The sequence below is a fragment of the Chionomys nivalis genome, chromosome 10 (assembly GCF_950005125.1).
Source record: "Chionomys nivalis chromosome 10, mChiNiv1.1, whole genome shotgun sequence".
In the NCBI taxonomy this organism is placed as follows: Eukaryota; Metazoa; Chordata; class Mammalia; order Rodentia; family Cricetidae; genus Chionomys; species Chionomys nivalis.
Window position 1 is genome coordinate 48,652,130 of NC_080095.1, and position 18,907 is coordinate 48,671,036.

General features: G+C 47.4%; 1 protein-coding gene across 1 annotated transcript in view; it reads right to left on the bottom strand.

Annotated features, from left to right (window-relative positions):
• The window catches only part of Syne2 (spectrin repeat containing nuclear envelope protein 2), a 300,335-nt gene extending 284,440 nt beyond the window's left edge, over positions 1-15,895 (bottom strand). The window contains exon 1 of the mRNA XM_057782661.1: positions 15,776-15,895. The gene's annotated coding sequence lies outside the window, so the exon portion shown is untranslated. The remainder of the gene's footprint in view (positions 1-15,775) is intronic.
• Between the last annotated feature and the right edge of the window lie 3,012 nt (positions 15,896-18,907).

Genomic DNA, 18,907 nt, shown 5'->3' on the forward strand with positions numbered 1-18,907 from the left:
CAGGTGTTTAAATTTTAATAGTTATTCTTTATTACTTTTTTTTTATATATTGTGTCGGGGGCATCTGGAGGTCAGAGGAAAACTTTTAGGGGTCAGTTCTCTTCTACCATGTGAGTCCCCAAGGCCATCTATAGATTGTCAGTCAGGCTTGGCCAAAAATGCCTCCCTACCTGCTGAGCCATCTCACTGGGTCTGCAGCTGTAATTCTGCTCTGCGACCACAATGTAACCCCAGGGTTGCATGCTCTGTCTTCTAAAGGAGACAGCAAGCTGGATGTGGTGGCGCACTCCTATAAGGCAGCAAGTCAGGAGGCTGAAGCAGTAGACAGCGAGTCCAAACACAGCCAGCCTGGGCAACGAAAAACGCCCCGTTTTAAAACAAAGATAATTTTTTAAAGTGCTCAGGCTATAGCCTAGAGGCAGAGCCCTTGCCTAGCGTGCTTAAGGCCCTGGGTTCAATGTCCAGCACTGCCAAGAGTAATTAACAAGTCAAATAAAGGATAAACTGCTAAAGACAAAAAGCATCACACTCAGGCTAAGACAGGGGTCAGGTGGAAGGGGTGCTCGCCTCACATGTACACAAAGCCCTGGTCCTAATTCAGAGCTGCTGAACCCACGCCTGTAATCTCAGCTCTCTGCCTGCTGAGGCTGGAAGATCAGAAGTTCAAGGCCAACAGCTGACAAGGAGCAGCCACCCAGGTGGGTGGAGGAGGGTGCTTATCTCAGAACAGAGACTCTGCAACAAACTGGAAACTTCAGTCAATGAAAAGGTCTGGGACAGTCTGCTGCAGCCTCTCACCCTGGTGTCCACTCATCCATTCCTCTTCCGGTTGGAAGACAAAGCAAAAAGTGAGAAAGGTTTTAAATATCAAAGTTGGATTTTTTAAAAAAATTATTTTATTGCACCTGTATGGGTGTTTTGTGTGTATGCATGTCTGTGCACCACACACATGGAATGCCTGTAGAGGCCAGAAGCAAGCATGGAATCCCTGGGATGGGTGTTACACACAGTTTTGAGCCACTAATGTGGTGTAGGGAAGTGAACCTGGGTCTTCGCAAAGAGCAAACACCAATGCTTGTGACCAGCCAAGTCATCTCTCCATCCCCAAGAGTCAATGTTTATCGGGCCATGATGATAAACATTTGGAGTCCCGTTATTAGGAAGGCAGAGGCAAGCAACACAAGTGAGATTTTTTTTCCTCAAGAGTGAAAATGGGCTGGAGAGAGGACAGCAGTTAAGAGCATTTCCTGATTCTTGCAGAGGACCCCTCAGCTACTTCAGTCAGCTCGTAAGCATCTGAAACCGCAGTGCAGGGAATCCTGAGCCTCTTTTCACTCGTGTGCACAAACCCATAGACACATAGATGCAGAATTTAAGATATATAGATATATATATATGAGTGATAAAGAGGAGGAAGAAAAGAGGGAAGGAAGGAGGAAATTTTGCTTTCAATTAATAATTGTGAGAAGTCAGGAGGTGGAGGCACACAGCTTTAATCCCAGCACTTGAGAGGCAGAGGCAGGCAGATCTCTGTGAGTTTGAGGCCAGCCCAGGCCATACAGAGAAACAATCTAGAAAAACCAAAATAATAATAATAATAGATTTATCAAAGTGCTTAGCATAAAACTGAAACAGTATGTGCTCAATAAACACTAGCTTCCTCCTTTCAGAACTGAATCCCAACTGCAAGCTAGATGTCTGGTTGATATTAAGCAACTGACCCCAATTTCTCTCTCTCTCTCTCTCTCTCTCTCTCTCTCTCTCTCTCTCTCAACATTATCTGGCACAACTTTGAAATCCTCCTCTTCCACAGAGAGTTTTTACCTGACTCTGTATTTGGGCATCTGTCTCTAGTGCAGCCGTGTGTGTGTGTGTGTGTGTGTGTGTGTGTGTGAGAGAGAGAGAGAGAGAGAGAAGAGAGAGAGAGAGAGAGAGAGAGAGAGAGAGAGAGAGAGAGAGAGTCTCACATGATCCAGGTTTCTCAAGTAGCCCACGCTAGCCTTAAAGTGGCTGAGGATGAGCTTTGCCCTGGACTGTTTCACCACAGCCACTTTTTGTGGTGCTGGGGACACGGTCCTGGGACTTTGTGCATGCTGGGCAAACATTCTATCAATGGAGCTGTATCCGGCTTTCTCTGAACATCTTTTTAGGACATTTTTATAAAACCCCTCACACCAAGCAGCCACTTTGGTTCCCCACTGGCTAAGAGAATATACTCCAAACACTCTCGCAAGTCAGACCCACTCAAATTACAAAAAAAAACCAAAAAACAAAAAAAAAAACCACTCCCTACATCTCAGGTGTTCTCCCTCACCAAATTCTATCCCGAAACTGTGCTTTCCTTCAGCATTAAATTACCCTCTTTCATTCCCTGTGCATAAACCCTTATGGGCCATTATAGACCAATTATACAAACAGCTTGACCAAGCTATTAAAATTAGCCCCCGTTCAACCATGCTATTAAAATTAGCCCCTGCGTCCCCAAAGCTGGTATTAATCACCACTGGTGGGTGCACCCATACACTCTGCTTTTCTACACCGGTACTTCCTCCATCCCAGAGTCTGTGGAGACATGTTCATGGGCCACCTTCCCATGTCTAAGTATTCAGAGCCATGTCTGCCTTGTTTCTGACTGTCCCGAACACCTGTCACTTGTGCAGGGTGCCCTCAAAGTGAACCTAATGCAGTGATTATTGGTTTTTTGTTTGTTTGTTTTTCGAGACAGAGGGTTTCTCTGTAGCTTTGGAGCCTGTCCTGGAACTAGCTCTTGTAGACCAGGCTGGCCTCGAACTCACAAAGACCTGCCTGCTTTTGCCTCCTGAGTGCTGGGATTAAAGGCGATTAGTTTAAGAGTCCCCTTGGAAATTAGTAGGGTACACCTTTCAAATGTAGCTGTGAGGGCTTTTGCAACAGGGTTAACAATGGGAAGAAAGATCCACCCTGAAGCTGGCTGGTGCCAGCTCCTAGATGGAGTTCTAGACTGCATACAAGGAGAAAAGGAGCTCCAGGTGGAAGTGGTGGCTGGGGAAAAGGAAGGAAAGAGAGAAAGGAGGGGGGTAGAGTAGGGAGGTGAGGGGGAGGTAGGGAGGTGAGGGGGAGGGAGGGAGGGAGGGAGGGAGGGAGGGAGGGAGGGAGGGAGGGAGGGAGGAAGGAAGGAAGGAAGGAAGGAAGGAAGGAAGGAAGGAAGGAAGGAAGGAAGGAAAAAAGTTTGCAGGAATTCAGCTGCACAGTAAATTTGGAAGCTTTGCCTGGACTACAGGAGATATGATGCTGTCATTAAAACAAAACAAAACAGGAAAAAGGAGAAAGGCAGAGGCGTTTAATGTTACCATTACCAGCGTTTATCTCTACCTCTGCTGCCTGACTGCCTACTTGATAAGACCACTGCCATGCCTTCCCCAGCACAGCGCACTATAAAACCATAAACCCTCCTTTCCTTAAGCTGCTGTGGTCGGCTTTCTGTCACAGCACTAATGCTGGTAGTAACTAGTACTTCTGACCACCTGTTCCGCAGTTACTGCGCTGTTACCGGCATTACCTAGTAGTACTCATAAACCCTATCAGTACCCCATCCCTTAACTTCAGCTTTCCTTGGCTCGTGTAAGGTGCTCTGAGTAGTACAACCACACGGGTCAGAGCCAGAACTTGAGCCAACCTCAGGCTGACTTCAGGGACCATGTTCTCAACTCTGTTGCACCAGAGTTCCTAAACTTCACTCTTCCCAGACCAAGAATGACACACGGGAGCAGAGCTCAACAGGAAGACCCCGGGGAATTGTGTTTGACCCAGGTGTATCTGTAGATAAACTGGAAGCATCCAGAATTCATTCCTTTCTCTACTTTTCTGACTCCCACCCACCCAGTTCCCCCAAAATGCAACTCCAACAAAAATGACTTAAGAAATCAGGACGGGGAAAGTGTTTACTCCTTCATTCTTTGCAGTATACACAGTACAAGTTTACAAGGCTCCGCAGGCATGTTTGTAGATCCTGAAAGAGTATGCCAGGTCATTTCAAAACACGCTTTCCCTGCCCAGACCTGAAATCAGCAGCAGTTGCTAAGAAAACACATAGCCAACCGTGAGACGACGAGATGACTCAGAGCCGAGCCGGCTCACCCTCTGACTCTCAGGAAGAGCACCCACAAAGAACCCTCATAACTCCACCCGTGGTGATGAGCAGCCAGGAGTGTCTGTACACGCAGGCCAGAAGGGAAGACCCTCCATGCTTGAGGAAACATCTTTTATAAAATGAATTATTACCCAAAGTTTCCCCACAATGAGAAAACAAGCACTAAGACCTCAAAAGTGGCATGGCAACCTTGCTTTTTTTGACACCCTTGTTTATATCCTAATATCTTAAGAGGGGAAACTTCTCCTACCACCAAACGGGTGACTATGAAGAATGTTCTGGCAATAGAAAGCCAAGAACCCATTTTCACTGCCAACATGGAAGTGCAAGTAATAAACACACATTTCACTTTTAATGAGAATTTATTGTCATGACTCCTTTTCAGCTTTGTCTTTCCTTTCAGAGTCACCAACCTGAACATTTCCCCCTCTAGGTTTTCCAAGACAGGGTTTCCTTGTGCAGCTCTGGCTGTCCTGGAACTAGCTCTGAATTAACCTTGAACTCAGAGATCCACCTGCCTCTGCCTCCTGTGAGTACTGGGATTAAAGGCCTGTGCCACCACTGCCTGGCTACCAACTCAAACTTTTCAACTAACCATTTTTCCATGCATTCATGTGCCCAACACTCCCTTCCCATGATGCCTACAACACAGTTGTTGCAGTTTATCGACCTTTGGGGTCGTGGGTTTCTGTATTCATTTGGGGGGCGGGGGGGGCGTGATGCTCTGCTCGTGAACAGCTTCCGGTTTCTGTATCCATTTGTGCAGCCTAGGGGGATGCTCACGAACAGCTTCCAATGTACATCCACACACCCACAGATAGCTGGATTGGACATTGAGGTCCTTGAGGCTTGAGAGACAAACCTGAAACTGATCATGTGACCTGTAGCTGGCACTGTTCCTTAGTGAGCAGCATTTTTAAGTGAAAATTAGCTAACTCCTGTGGTATGAGCCCTTAATTAATGACTCATGACGAAGCAGCTAAACATGCATATCTCAGTCAGAGGTGATAAAAATCAGCCTTCACTCCTGATACCACTGAGCCTGAGAAAAACAGGCAGAGTCTGTGTAAATCAGTTCTGCCCTCTCTCTGCAAAACTAAATGACTCGGGGGTTGAGCTTTGGCAAACCGCGCTATTCTGACCTTGAAGGAAAAACTGCACAGAGCACACTAAGACTAGTGTGGGTGCTGTTGTTGTTATTGTTGTTGTTGTTTTGTTTTGTTTTTCCTCTTGGTTCTGAGGCTAGAGCCCAGGCCTCCCACATGGCAAGCACAGATCCACCAGTGAGCTACCACCTTGGCCCCAATGAGGCAATTGAACTGCTGAATGAGTAAGGAACCATCTTCACTGTCACGTAAAAGTCTGTCCCTCCAAACCATCAAAACCATCTCCCACCTCCTTCTCCCAAAAACCTGCCTCTCAAATTCAAAGTGCCCCTGCAAGCACACTTCTCTCTTAATCAGACAGAGGTATTATTATCCATCATATTATTCTGCAACGTGATCTGTAAATAGAATGCACAAGATGTTAATACAATGTTGCTGTGCAGAAAATCTTCCAGACACTCACAGTAAGAGCAAGCCCGCTTATTTGCAATGACTTTATGCAAATCAGCACACACAGATATACATGGCCACGCTGGTTTTCTTTGAGTCATCTTCTGTATGAAAGAGCTCTAGAGAAATTAATCTACAGTTCATGCAAACCAGCCTCAAATTTGTCGCAGGCACCTTAATAACCGAATAACATAAAATCCAGTTTCTTGTGGGTGAAATTATAGGACACATAGAATTTATCTCAAATCTCTCCAGCGTCTGGAAAATGGTGAGGATGAAGATGGCAAGTTTGGTCATCATTGGTAGCACAGTGGTCACAATGGGGTCCAGTCACTGTTACCTCTGCTTTGCTTCAAAAATCAATTTATTACTGTTCTAGGATCAGGCGCAAATCATTTTTGAATTTTCATTTCACCTATATTATATAGGTGAAATTGGGGAGGTGGTTGAGAGTTTGGTTGTCATCCCTGGGATTTATTTACTATGCTCGTGGGCATGTGGGGGCATGTGCATGCCATGGTGCACACGTGGAATTCAGAGGACAACTTTCAAGGGTCAGTTCTCAAGTACAGGTGAGCTCCAGGGTGCACAGCCAGCTCATCAGGCTTCCTGCCAAGTGCCCTTGCTCTTGGGCCTTTAGTTATTTGCTATTTATTTATTTACTTACTTGCTTGCTTACTTATTGTTGAGATACTGTCTCCTGTGGCCCAGGCTGACCTCAAACTCACTTTGCAGCCGGAATGACTTAGAGCTGTGATCCTCCTGCCTCCACCTTCCAAGTGCTAATATGACAGGTATGGGCCCACCTATCTGTCCAATGCAGTGATAAGGATTGAACCAGGGGCTTTGGGCACTGCAATGTTAGACAAGAATGTCACCAACCCAGTCATACCCCTAACCCCTAGTCCTTCCAAGTGCTGGCATTACAAGCACAGGTCACCATGCCCGGACTACAATTAGGGTTTTCTACATGGCACGTCCTCTGTTCCACCTAGTGTTCCCATGTATACTAGGGACAAACGCCACATTTCTAAACCAAAACTCACAGCATTTAAGAGCTGGGGAAATTCTCCCATATCCTCTGCTCCTCCTGATTTACAGACAAACTCCTGGCCCACTGTCCAGTATTTGATTCTATCTACAGACTGACAACTAGTCTACCAAAACTTACTTTTGTCTTCTGTTGTTTTGTTTGGGGGGAAAGCTGAGATGAGGCCTTACATTGTAGCCCTGGCAGGCATGGGATACACTGTACAGAACAAGTTGGCCTTGAACTCTTGGCATTCTTTCTGCCTCTGCTTTCTCAGTGCTGGGACAGACATGAACCACCATGACCGACTTTCCAGACTGTACTTGAAGAAATGGCTGCTCCTACTAACTCTAGCTGGCCATGTAGTCACCTTCACTCCATGGACCAGCAATGACCAACCTCACTGCAATGGCGTGCAGGCATCTCTCCTACACACAGCTAGCTAAAAGCAATAGGACCTGATTTCATCTCGGTACCAGAATTGGACACCAATAGATAACTGCACGATTTGAATACTCGATGTAGAGGAGTTACTCACCCACTGATACAAACCACAAATGCTGGTGGGATCCAAAAGGAGGAGGAAGTCAGCTAGAGCCTGACAAGGGGACAGCACACTCCAAGGGAGCTGAAGAACCGCATCTCCCCTTGCAGTCCCATCAAACACAAATTTGAAAACAAGAGCTTGAAGCTGACTTTTGTGAAACGTGTTTCTCTGGCCTGGGGAATAGAAGTGGGTGCTTTTCAACTCACACACCACCAGGGAGAAATGCTTTCAAACATAGCATCCAGAACTTCTCGGGGGCCCGGTAAGTGCCGGCAGCAATTGATTCCTTCTCCCGGCTTACCTCCCTCCTCCTGATGCTGTGCACCAGGCAGACTTGACTGTATGCAGCCCAAGTCCAGTGGTTGTACTTGTCTGATGCTCTGGAGCTTTCTAGTGGCTCTGTGGCTACTACTGTCCGTGACATCTCAGTCAGCCCAGCTTAAGGTGATTTACAGTGCTGGGTATGGTAAGATACACTTGGAAATCTGGTGCCTGGGAGGCACAAGTAGGAGAATGGCAAGTTCAAGGCCAACCAGTTTACACAGTAAGTTTCAGGCCAGTTAAGACTTCAAAAAGACCCTCTAGCCCAAAAAAGACTAGGAAGGTGGGGCAGTTGTTTGCTTGGCTTACTACGCAGGCATAGGACTTTCATCCCAGTACTCAGGAGGTGGAGGGAAAGCAAACAAGAGTTCAAGGTCATTCTTGACTATATAGCAGGTTGGAATTAGTCTAGGCTACGTGAAACCCTCTGATTTCTGACCTTCATTTCTTTTTTTCAAGATTTATTTAACTTTATCGACTAGAATATATTTAAGAACCCAATCATCTAAATACAAATTCTTTCTTCATTTTTTTTCACCTAATGAAGTAGTAAAATAAAGACCATAACTACCTGGTATATCACTGTATAAGTGAATGAATACATGGTTTTCTTATTATTCACATCTCAACAAAGAGCAATAACCTACTCGAGAAACATAAGCACAGAGAATGGGCTCTAGAAGAGATGAGAAGTAGAGGCAGAAGGGAGATGCCAAGGCCAAAGCAGAAGATGCTGGATGCTGACTCAAGCCCATAGTTCCAGCACTCAGGAGGCAGAAGCAGAAGCGGGCTGCAAGTTCAGGGCCAACCTGGGGGAAGTATCAAGACACTGTGAGGAGGGGCTGGTGGGGGAAGGAGAGAGAGGAAGGGGAGAGGGGGAGGAGGAGGAGGAGGAGGAGGAGGAGGAGGAGGAGGAGGAGGAAGAGGAGGAGGAGGAAGGGAGAGAAGGGGGGCATAGCACCCTGTGGTTTTCATAAGCCACAGGAAGTGGTGTAAGGCTACTTTCAGAGACACTGTGATATGCTGCAATCATTACTCAAAGCATGACAGCCAACAGCTAGATACGGAGAAAAAACAGAATTTTTAAAAATTCTTGGGCCAATGAAATGGCTCAACAGGAAAGACCCTTGACACCAAACCCGAGTTCAGTCCTGGGATCCTTATGGTGAAAGGAGAGAATGGGTTCCCACAACTGGTCCTCTGACTTCCACATATATGCCACGGCACACATGTGTGTCACGTACATATACATTAAAATTTTCTAAGGAAAGAAAATTTAAAAAGGAGGGATGAGGGAATCAATTAAAGAGACGCAAAGAAAAACACTGGAGGGCAGCTTCCCTGAGCCCCAACTCCTCCACATCTCTGCTAAACGATGCCCTGTCGGGGAGTCCCACCAACCGCTAGCCATGCCAAGGTTCTCCTGACCTCCAGGCCCTAGATGCAGTTCACAAACACCCCTGACTCCTAAAGGCCATCTTCAGACATTGCTTCCAACACTCAACAAGTGCAGCAGGGATGGAGTAGGCTTCCCCTCACACTTCATGCTCAAAACAAAAAGAAAGTTCATGGGCCTAAGTGAACAACCACAGCTGTAAAATCTTTTAGGACCAAAAAAAAAAAAAAAAAAAAAATCTCTGTAAGCAGATTCTTCTAGAGATAATACCAGAAATACAGTCCATGAAGAATAAATCGATAAATCAGAATGAAACCCAGAAAGGTAACGAACAGCTGAGACAACGCAGGACACTGTTGTGGTTTCACTGTGTATCCTCCAAACTGACAAAGTTTAACATCATCCCACCAGCATTAAGAGGCAACAAAGTCAGGAGAGTTCTCAGCCCACAAGAGTGGATTACCGATGTCATTCTCAGCCCACAAGAGGGGATTACTGATGTCATGGCGCATCTGTCCCCACTGGCCTCTCTCTCCCCTGGTGGCAGGATGATGCACCACGAAGGTCTTCTAAGGCTCTGACCTTCTGGGAAAGCTTTGTGTACTATAAGCTTTCCAGTACGGTGTGTTCTGTTACAGCGGTGCAAAAGTAAGTAGCTGATATAGGACTTAGGGTATGAATATGCAAAGAATCCTGAGAACACCACAAGGGGGAAAGGGCAGGAAAAGGGCCGTAGTGCCTAATAACACGACGTTAAATGATAACAATAAAGAGCATTTTCATTATAAAGGGCGAGAGGGATGGTAAAGGCACTTACCACCAAGCTCAACAACCTGACTTGGATCCCTGAACCCATGAAAAGGTGAAAGAATAGAACCAGTTATATGGAGTTATGCTCTGCACCCCCACACAAGTTATGGCACTCACACCCCCCCACACACACATATCATATACAATAACAATAATACAAATAATAAAAGCGTTTAAAAACATTAGATATCACATTTGAAAGCATGTTTTTATTTATGAAGGCTGAGAGGTGGCTAAAAGCACCTGTCTCACAAGCCAGTGCTGACCTGAGTCCAATCCCCAGAGCCCCTAAAAACCTGGAAATTGTGTTCTGCATCTGTAATCCCAATACTCCTATAGCAAGATGAGAAGAGAGCCAGGAGAATTTCTCAGAAGCCCTTGGATCTGCTAGGCTGGAGTGCTCAACACAGCAGAAACAAGACAAACCCTATTGTAGGTGAGAGGTTATGCTCTTTCTAGATTCTTACCTTAAATTGCTTTTGCTTTCCTGGGGTACGATATTTAAGTCTGATATCGAGACAGAAGTGGCTTCTGAAAGCCACCCTCTGAGCACGACACATGACACATGTGTGCCTGCACTCACACTCATCATACACACATATGCACATCCTCACTACAATAAAATCTTAATGTACAAACACTACTGATATAACCACATGAGTCAATCTCAGGATAGTTACGCTAACTGAAAGAAGCCAAGGCAAAGAAAAAAGAGATAATGTTCAATCCCGTTATAAAACTCCAGATCCACTGAGTCCCAGTTTTCAGCAATTGTGTAGAAAGGGGGCGTGGAGAGCAAGGGAGGCCAGAGGAGAGATAGTTTCACGCATCTGTATTTGAGTCAAAACCATATAAAGCCAACCATGGTGGTACAAGGCTGTAGACCTAGATATTCGGGAAACTGAGGCAGCAGGATCACTTGAGCCCAGGACTTTGAGACTGACCTGAGCAACATAATGAGACCTCTATCTGAGCCCCTCCAAAATGATTAAAATGTGTAAATACTGGGGGCTGGAGAGATGGCTCAACAGTTTAGAGGACTTGCTGTTCTGCCCTAGGATCCAAGTTCAGTCCTGTCCCAACCACCTGTAACCCTGGTTCTAGGCATCCAACGCCCCCTTCTGGGACCAGAATTCATGTGCATTGGTGTACGTGCGTGTGTGCACACACACACATACATACACACTCCTAATCAAAAATAAAAATCCTTTAAAAAAGAAAAAGGGAGCTTAAATATTGGCATTCCAAGAAGGCAAAGGCAACTCAAGGTAAGAATCCAAAAAGAATATAACCTAAAACCTACAAGTTCATGACGACTCACAGGCATCAAACAATAGTGATTTCACACTACCTTAGATACGATCGTTTACTTTGTGAAAAGAGAAAAGGGGATATTTGACACAAGTCATTGTTCTAGTAAAAGCAAAGGTCCTTCTCCTTTCTCCCAGCCCCTGTTGTGTGTGTGTGCACGTGCAGCACACACACATACACACGCATGCACACGCTGGGACAGCTCACTGAGTCACACTCCCAAGTCTGCTTGAAATTTTTGGTTGGGAACCTGGCAGGTGTTTGCTCTGTCATGGATTTGATTTTTTGACTTTTGTAACCAGGTCTCATGTAGACTGGCTGTGTAGCCTTGAACTGTCTATCCTCCGGCATCAACCACCCATGTGCTATGATTACAGATGTGCACTACCACACCTGGTTCTTGGTTTGCTTTGGGACTGACCACCGTGAAACTTTGGAGAATAAGCTCTTGTATTTCATATCAACTCTTCTTAACGAATAATCCCCACACAGATGTTCCTCATAACAGTAACAGCAGGGAACATGGTGCCGCTGTTTGTCAGCTGGCCTGGCCTACTCCTAGACAGAATCAAGGGCTTCACTCTTCCCACAGCCCCAGGAAGCCCATGGCCTCTGACACTGCCATTGAGTACTGAAATGGGCCCTCTTCAGACTGGACCAGCCATGCCATCAGCATATGGAGGAACCTTTTGACTTTGATACAGTAATGAAACGTAGTAGCTTACCTCTGACCCCAGGCTCTACCATCCGTAATCTCCCCAATTCCTAGGTTTTTGAACCATAAAATAGGACTAATAAAAGTACAAGGAGTCGTGTGACTTCTAAGAAGTCCCAATATGAGCTATACCTGATTACCATTTGTAGCCCCTTCCCCCCAACACACACACCGTTTGAGATAGTTTTATGGTTTTACTCTTGCTCAGACAGGCCTCCTACCTCTTCCTCGAAAGCACTGGGATTATAGGTGTACACAGCACACAGTGCCCATCATTTCTTTCAATGCTCCCTTGGCCATAGAATGCCTAACCATAGTGACCAATAAATCCACAGCATCCATTGCTGTCTGGAAGCCTCTGTACAAAACAGTCCTCTGTAGGCCCCCTCCCAAGCCTGTCTCCTCTTCACAACCTCCCATCCCACCCACAGTGCAGCTACTTTCAAGTCTCAGGACCACTGTCTCCTTCCAGGAGCCCCTGGTTACTCAGCCTCCGCGTTCCATCAATCCCTTCTACTTAACAGTAAGGGAACCTGCTGCACACCAGGCACTCTGGATTCCGAACACACAGCAGCGAAGCAGGGTTCTATGGTTCACACCTGTAGTCCTAGCACCTGGGAGGTAAGAGGGGGGACCATTCAAGATCATCACAACAACCTGGAAAATTCAAGGTCAGCCTGAGCCACCTGAGATTATTTCAAAGAAGAGAGGGGGGAGAGGGAGAGGGAGAGGGAGGGAGAGAGGGAGAGAGAGAGAGAGAGAGAGAGAGAGAGAGAGAGAGAGAGAGAGAGAGAGAGAGAGAGAGAGAGAAAGATACAGCTGTCTTAGAGCTTGGGCAGGAGCCTTTAGTATGGGAAGGCAAATTATAAACTAGGGAGTGATGCATTTACATTAGGCAGTCATAGGTGCTAAGGAGACAAAAGTTATGAAGAAAGGATGGGAGTTGCTAGGGCGACTGTGATTTTAAATCTGGCGGTTACTGAGACAACAGCATGGAACAAAAAGTCAGGGGCTACAGGAAGGAAAGCCATGGAGGGACCGACCACATCTCAGGTAGAGCATTGTAAATGCAAAGACCTGTAGCAGCAAGAGAGCTGGTGTGGCCAAGACACCTGGGCAAGGCAAAGAGAGAGCAGAAGTGAGATCAGGTGGGTAACAGGATGAAGAAGCCAGAAACCAAGAGGTGGCTCTGGGAGCCCCTGGAAGTTCTGTGCCTCTCACAGGGGCTGGGAGGGCATCTAGATGGTTGTGACCCAGAGTAGGAGGTGAGCTAAGTTAAGTGATTAAACTGGACACGGTGTGGCACCCGTTATCCCAGCTACTCTAATCACAGTTAACTGGAAGACAGAGGCAGGAGGATCCCAATCAAGTGAAAGGCCAACTTGGGTCACTTAGCAGCACATCCTGGTCTCAAAATAAAATAGAAAAGGGCTGGGTGTAACTCCATGGTAGAACATAAAACCCTGGGTTTAATCCCTAGTAAATAAGCAAATAAATACAGAGCGTGCTGCTAGTTTAGTGATACATTTTATTTTCCATCTATTTTGCCCACTGGGTAAAGGAAGTCACTACAGCTGCCTTGTCCAAACTATATTCCCAACACCTAGGACAATGAATGCATCCTATGTGTTCAATAAACGCTTTCAGATAGCAAGATAAGCACATAGCATATGTGTGGGTCCAAAATAGCACCTGAGGCCGGGTGGTGGTGGCGCACGCCTTTAATCCCAGCACTCGGGAGGCAGAGGCAGGCGGATCTCTGTGAGTTCGAGACCAGCCTGGTCTACAAGAGCTAGTTCCAGGACAGGCTCCAAAACCACAGAGAAACCCTGTCTCAAAAAACAACAACAAAAAAAAAAAAAAAAAAAAAAACAAAAACCCAAAAAACAAACAACAAAAAAAATAGCACCTGACTAATGAATATTACTAGTATTACTTGAGTCTCCCAGAGTCCAGCATAGTGATTGGCACATTACAAGAGATTATTTGCATAAATGGATGTTTGTGAAATTACTGAAAAATCTCTACTTAAAGCATATGATGAGTCACAGATGATAAAGTGGAAAAGGGCTTTACATCCCTGGCATAATGACTTAAATGGAACCAATTCCACTTTGAGTCTTCTATTAAACGCAGACCTGGTGCTGCTGAGGGCACAAGCCAGCTCAACCCTCTGTGACTCAGTCCTTTAAACACACGGCAGTATCCAGCAACACCATTAGCCCAAGTCCACTGAAACGCTAATAAAATTTCTAAGTGAGTAAATTTGAACTTTTTTTTGAGAGACTCTTAATATATCAATCGAGCTGATCCAAAATGGTTTAATTTTGGATTTTTTTAAAAATTCAAATAGAAGCGTGTTAAATCATGTGTGATGGCTCACACTAGTAATTCCAGCACCTGGAAAGTGAAGGGAGGGTGGGGTGGATACGGAGTTCAAAGCCAGTCTAATTACACAACACATTCAAGGCTATCCTTGACTACGGAGACCCTGTATCCAAACAAAACAAATAGAAGCTTTTAAATTCAAATAGGTAAACAAGGACCAAAATCCTTCCACGTTTTTCTCATTTTGACACCGCCAGCTTCACCATTAAACTTTATGAGTATTGCACCTGTTCCCACCGCCCGAGTGGGCGGGGAGCTGCGGGGGAGGAGACGGCAGACAGGTAGGGCCGAGGCCACACAGTAGTCACCGCAGGAAAAGCTTTTGGAATTCTTGAGAATTTTCCAGAAAGAAAACTGGGGGCGCAGTCATGCATTGAAGCGTGTAAACACATCAAAAATCCCAGGCCCATAAAAACCGAATGCTCCCTCTCCCGTGGTGGCATTTATTGGTACCAAAGCTGCGAGGAGGCCAGGTATGTTTAACTGTGTCCCCACCCGAACAGGCGATGGAACTATTCGAGCACAGCCACAGAGTTTACCTGCAGCAAGGGCTTTGGAGCGATGGAAACTTTTAGAGAAGTTGCTTCAAATCAAACTCAAGCATTTTTTAAGCCCCGAAAAGCGTTAAGCGGCCACAGAGACCCTCCCGCTGCTTGTGCACAACCGCGCCTTGCCACTCGGCTCCGACGCTCTCTTCCACTAGGGGAGGAGAAAACAACTTTCGGAAATAAGGCGCGTCCACAAAGGCAAGTGTTACACTGGACTTCTCCATCTCCACCTAATGAAGCGGTTCCTGTGGCCAGCAGCCTTGAACACAAATCCACTGCCCCCACCCCGCCCCGGGCGCCTTTTCAGACTTCAAGAGAGAAACCTCAAGACGACCAGGTGCTATGGTCGGACCCTAAAGGCAATAGCAGAGACAACAAAGACCGCAAGCGATCAAAATGCAATTATAATCCCCGCGGTCCCAGCGCCCCCTTTCCGCTCCGAGGAGGCTCAGAGCCGCCTCGCCCGCCCCTTCTCCTCCAGTGCGTCCGTTTCAAAGGCGGAGCGCCCCGGCCTCAGATTCTTCGGTTCCCCGAGACTAGCCTCCCGTCGTCTATGGTTTTGCAATCTCTGCGCCGCAGCTCCAGCGTTCTATCTCACACCCCGTTCAAAATCTTTCCCGCCCAGGCGTGACGCGAGGAATGCAAACAATCGGACGAGCGCGCCCGCCTGGGCCGGGCTGGGGGAACGGTGGGGAGCCCCTGGGCCGAGCCGGGTGCACCCGCGGGCCGGGCCCGGAGGTGACACAAAGAAGCCGGGGACACCAACGCCAACCGCCGGCGCTCGCCGCGATCCCCTGGGTGCCCCGCCCGCCGCTAAGTTTGTAGCGCCCTGAAAGCCCCGCTGTCCCCGCCCGGGCGAAGTTTCCTGCGGCCCGGCTGGGAGCCCCGCATCCGGAGGCTCTTGTGGGCCCCCGGGCTCCCCGCCCGGATCGGAGAACCCGCTGGGCTCGCGCCCGCTCCTTCCCCGCCCTCCCGCTCCCAAAGGGCGCTTTGGGGTGCGGGGGAAGCCCCCGGCCGCGCTCACCGATATCTGCCCAGCCGGGAGGCGAGGACTCGGGTTGGGCCCACCCTGATCTACGCCCGGCTCGCCTTGCTGCCTCGATGGCGCCCCTCGATCGGTCTCCCGCTCTCTCTTCCGTGCGGCCGAAGGCTAGCAGAGCAGCCGAGCGCGCTCCGCTGTGGACTGGAGGCTGCAGACCACGCCCCGCGCCTCCCGGCCTGCCCAGTCCCGCGCTCGCCGCCGCCCGAGCTGCGCGCTGTGGGCGGAGTCGCCTGCCCGCGGCCACCGCAACTTTCCCTCCGCCTTAGCGACCCTTGCAGGTGGCTGAAACAACGCACTAACTCCGAAGGCAGGTTCAGGATCCTCTCCCTCGGCACCTACCCGCAGCTGGAGACAAAGGGGAAGCAGACTCTCACCGAACACTCACTTTTCAAGCGGGTTTCCCTCCTTCACGGCGGATGGATGCCTGGATCCGCAAATTAGAGACCGGACCGCGATCGGGTCTTTGAACCCAGGTGGAGCTTTGGCGGAAAGTGGACTTTTCGCCTGCTTCTTAAAGTATCGGGGAGTCCAGACCTCGACATCCCCTGCGGGAGATGAGATAAGGAGGGGCTTGTTTAACAATGCAGATTAGTGACCCCCTCAGCCTGGAGGCGGGGAATGAGGAGAGCCGCCGCAATCAACGACATTCATGAGAAAGTGGATTCTTGGGAATCCGTCCTGCAGGTGTCAGTTGGATTTTCCTGCAAATTGCTCAATCCTGAGGATTCAGAATGACATCACCTGACTCCTATTCGCCTCCTGCGCGGCTGTTAGAACTGAGACTCTAGAAGTCAGACACAAACGCACAAACGCACCGCGCTTCACTATTAATACACAAAGAAGCGGTGGCCTGGCAGAACTGCTCTACTGAGCTTCTCTCAGTCAAATTGGACTGCATGCAGATTCAGCCTCGTGTAAGTTGTGCGGCTGCGATTGCTTAGTGCGCTGCTGCTAGCCCAAGCTAAATGGTGAGGATCAAAGGTTAAAAGTTTGACTGTGGGTTCAACTATGCCATGTGTCTGGGAAACTTAGTTTTAAATTATACCCACATTTGCGAGCAATAAAAACTTTTCTCTCTGAGGGTACTGAGTTGACACAAATAAACTATGAAAATACACGTTTTGTTGTCTTTCTTCACAAAACAGTATCTGCGTGGCATTTCCTATACTCTAGGTTTGCTCCGAGGGTATCAGTTCTTGGAATACTTGGCTGTGCATCTTATAATGACTTGGTAGGTGGAGCTGCAAGTGTAGTTCAGTGGGTAGAGTGCTTGCCTAGCATGCGGGAAGCTCCTAGATTTCATCCCCAGCACTGCATCTGAGCCAGAAGTGCTGGTGCACACTTGTGATCTCAGCATTCAGGAGGTGGAAGCAGGAGGATTGGGTTAGAAAGTTTGAGGCCAGGATGGAAAACAGGAGACTTTGTCTCAAAACAAAACAAAAAAAAAAAATGCACACATACATGCATATGGACACAACAAAAATCCATAAAACAAGATTCTTCCTTTTTGGTCTCAGAACCACTTTCCCTGAAGTCACAGTCGGTTCCTAGAAGATGGACTCCAGAGCCAACAGAAACACCTACAAAGCTTCATCTCTAATTGGTCTCTACTTCAGACATTCTGTATTTGTTACTTTCTTCACAGCAAATGTTACAAATCATCATGGAGCAAATGTTACAATTTCCTGATTACTGCTGCCTTCTAGGTATCCATGCTCTAAGCCCCCAGAGTAAGAGGGCTGCTGGTCCATATCCTACTACCGCAGTTGTGAGCCTAGAATGCATGTTTCAGAATTTTTCCGATGTTTCCAATTAGATCCTTCTAATTACCCGTGGCTTCTCCTAGGCCTGCCAATTTGAATGTGAAATTAATACCTATTTGAAAATCCGAAAATAAGACTGGGGTCAGAGCATTGGAATAAAGCCTCTTCACTTTGAAATGGAAATTAAAGATGCGACACTAAGCCAAACAGCCACACCTAGATCCTTTATGCACTACACAAAGCCTATAAACACAGGGCTCCTTTCCTTCCACCTCTGGGAAAGTGGTCAATGGACCTGCCAGCCTACTTCCTCCCAGGCAACCCACACCTCCGGAGTGCGGGGGTTACAGGCATGAGCCTCCACACCCAGCTTTATATAGTGTTAGGGATAGACCCAGGGCTTCATGCACGCTGGGCAAGTGTCTTCCAACTTAGCTGCATCCCGACCCTCTCTTAGCTTTTGTTTACATCAAAGGCGTGTGTTTATTGGAAATGACTCACTGGTCTCCAGAACCCACCTGAAAGACTACAGTTGGGGCCAGGGATGTAGCTTGGCGGTACAGCACTTCCCTGGGGTATATGAAGCTCTAAATTCCATTGTCTGTTCAGAGAGGGGACCAAACTAAAAGCACATGTGTGTGATCTGGCACCTAAGCACACTGTGGTTCACAGTGAGAATAGCTGAAATCTTCCTTTCCATCACATTAACACCCTGAGGAGCAGGTGAACCAAGAATCTTTAACAAAGACCACGATCTGAAGTTGGTCATTTTCATGACTTTCATGGAGCTGAATTTGCCGTTGTAAATTCAGCAGAAATCCCCCTCTGTCCCAGCACAGAGACTCTCAGCTACAACCGTTTGCCTTCCTGCATCTCACAACAGAGATATGGATCTTCATCTTTGCATCCCAAGTCCCTAAGTAAAAGCACAATGGCTTTTGTCCCCCGGAGCTGGTTAGGATCTGGTACCTGGGGCCCTGCAAAGGACTGTGGGGCTGCATCTAGCTCTACCACAAAGGGCACAGGATGTGTTGAGGGCACGCAAGAGAATACTGTCAACGTTGGAATCAAGTATATATCAACCCTTAGGGCAATAGGGGATAATAATGTTCTAATTGATTGGTGCTAGGGGTAAGGGAATTGAACATCAATGCAAAGCATGAACATTTCTGAAGAGGCAGGGGGTGGTTGTTTGACCTGCACAGGTGAAACATTTGACTGCTTGCCCCTCTGTCGTTAACAATGTCACCAATAATGACAAAGGAAATTGGCCTAGCTCTTCCAGCTCCTGGTTGATGTCCTTCTCTGCCTATGGTAACAATCCACTTCACTCGATGTTTTTTAGCACTTT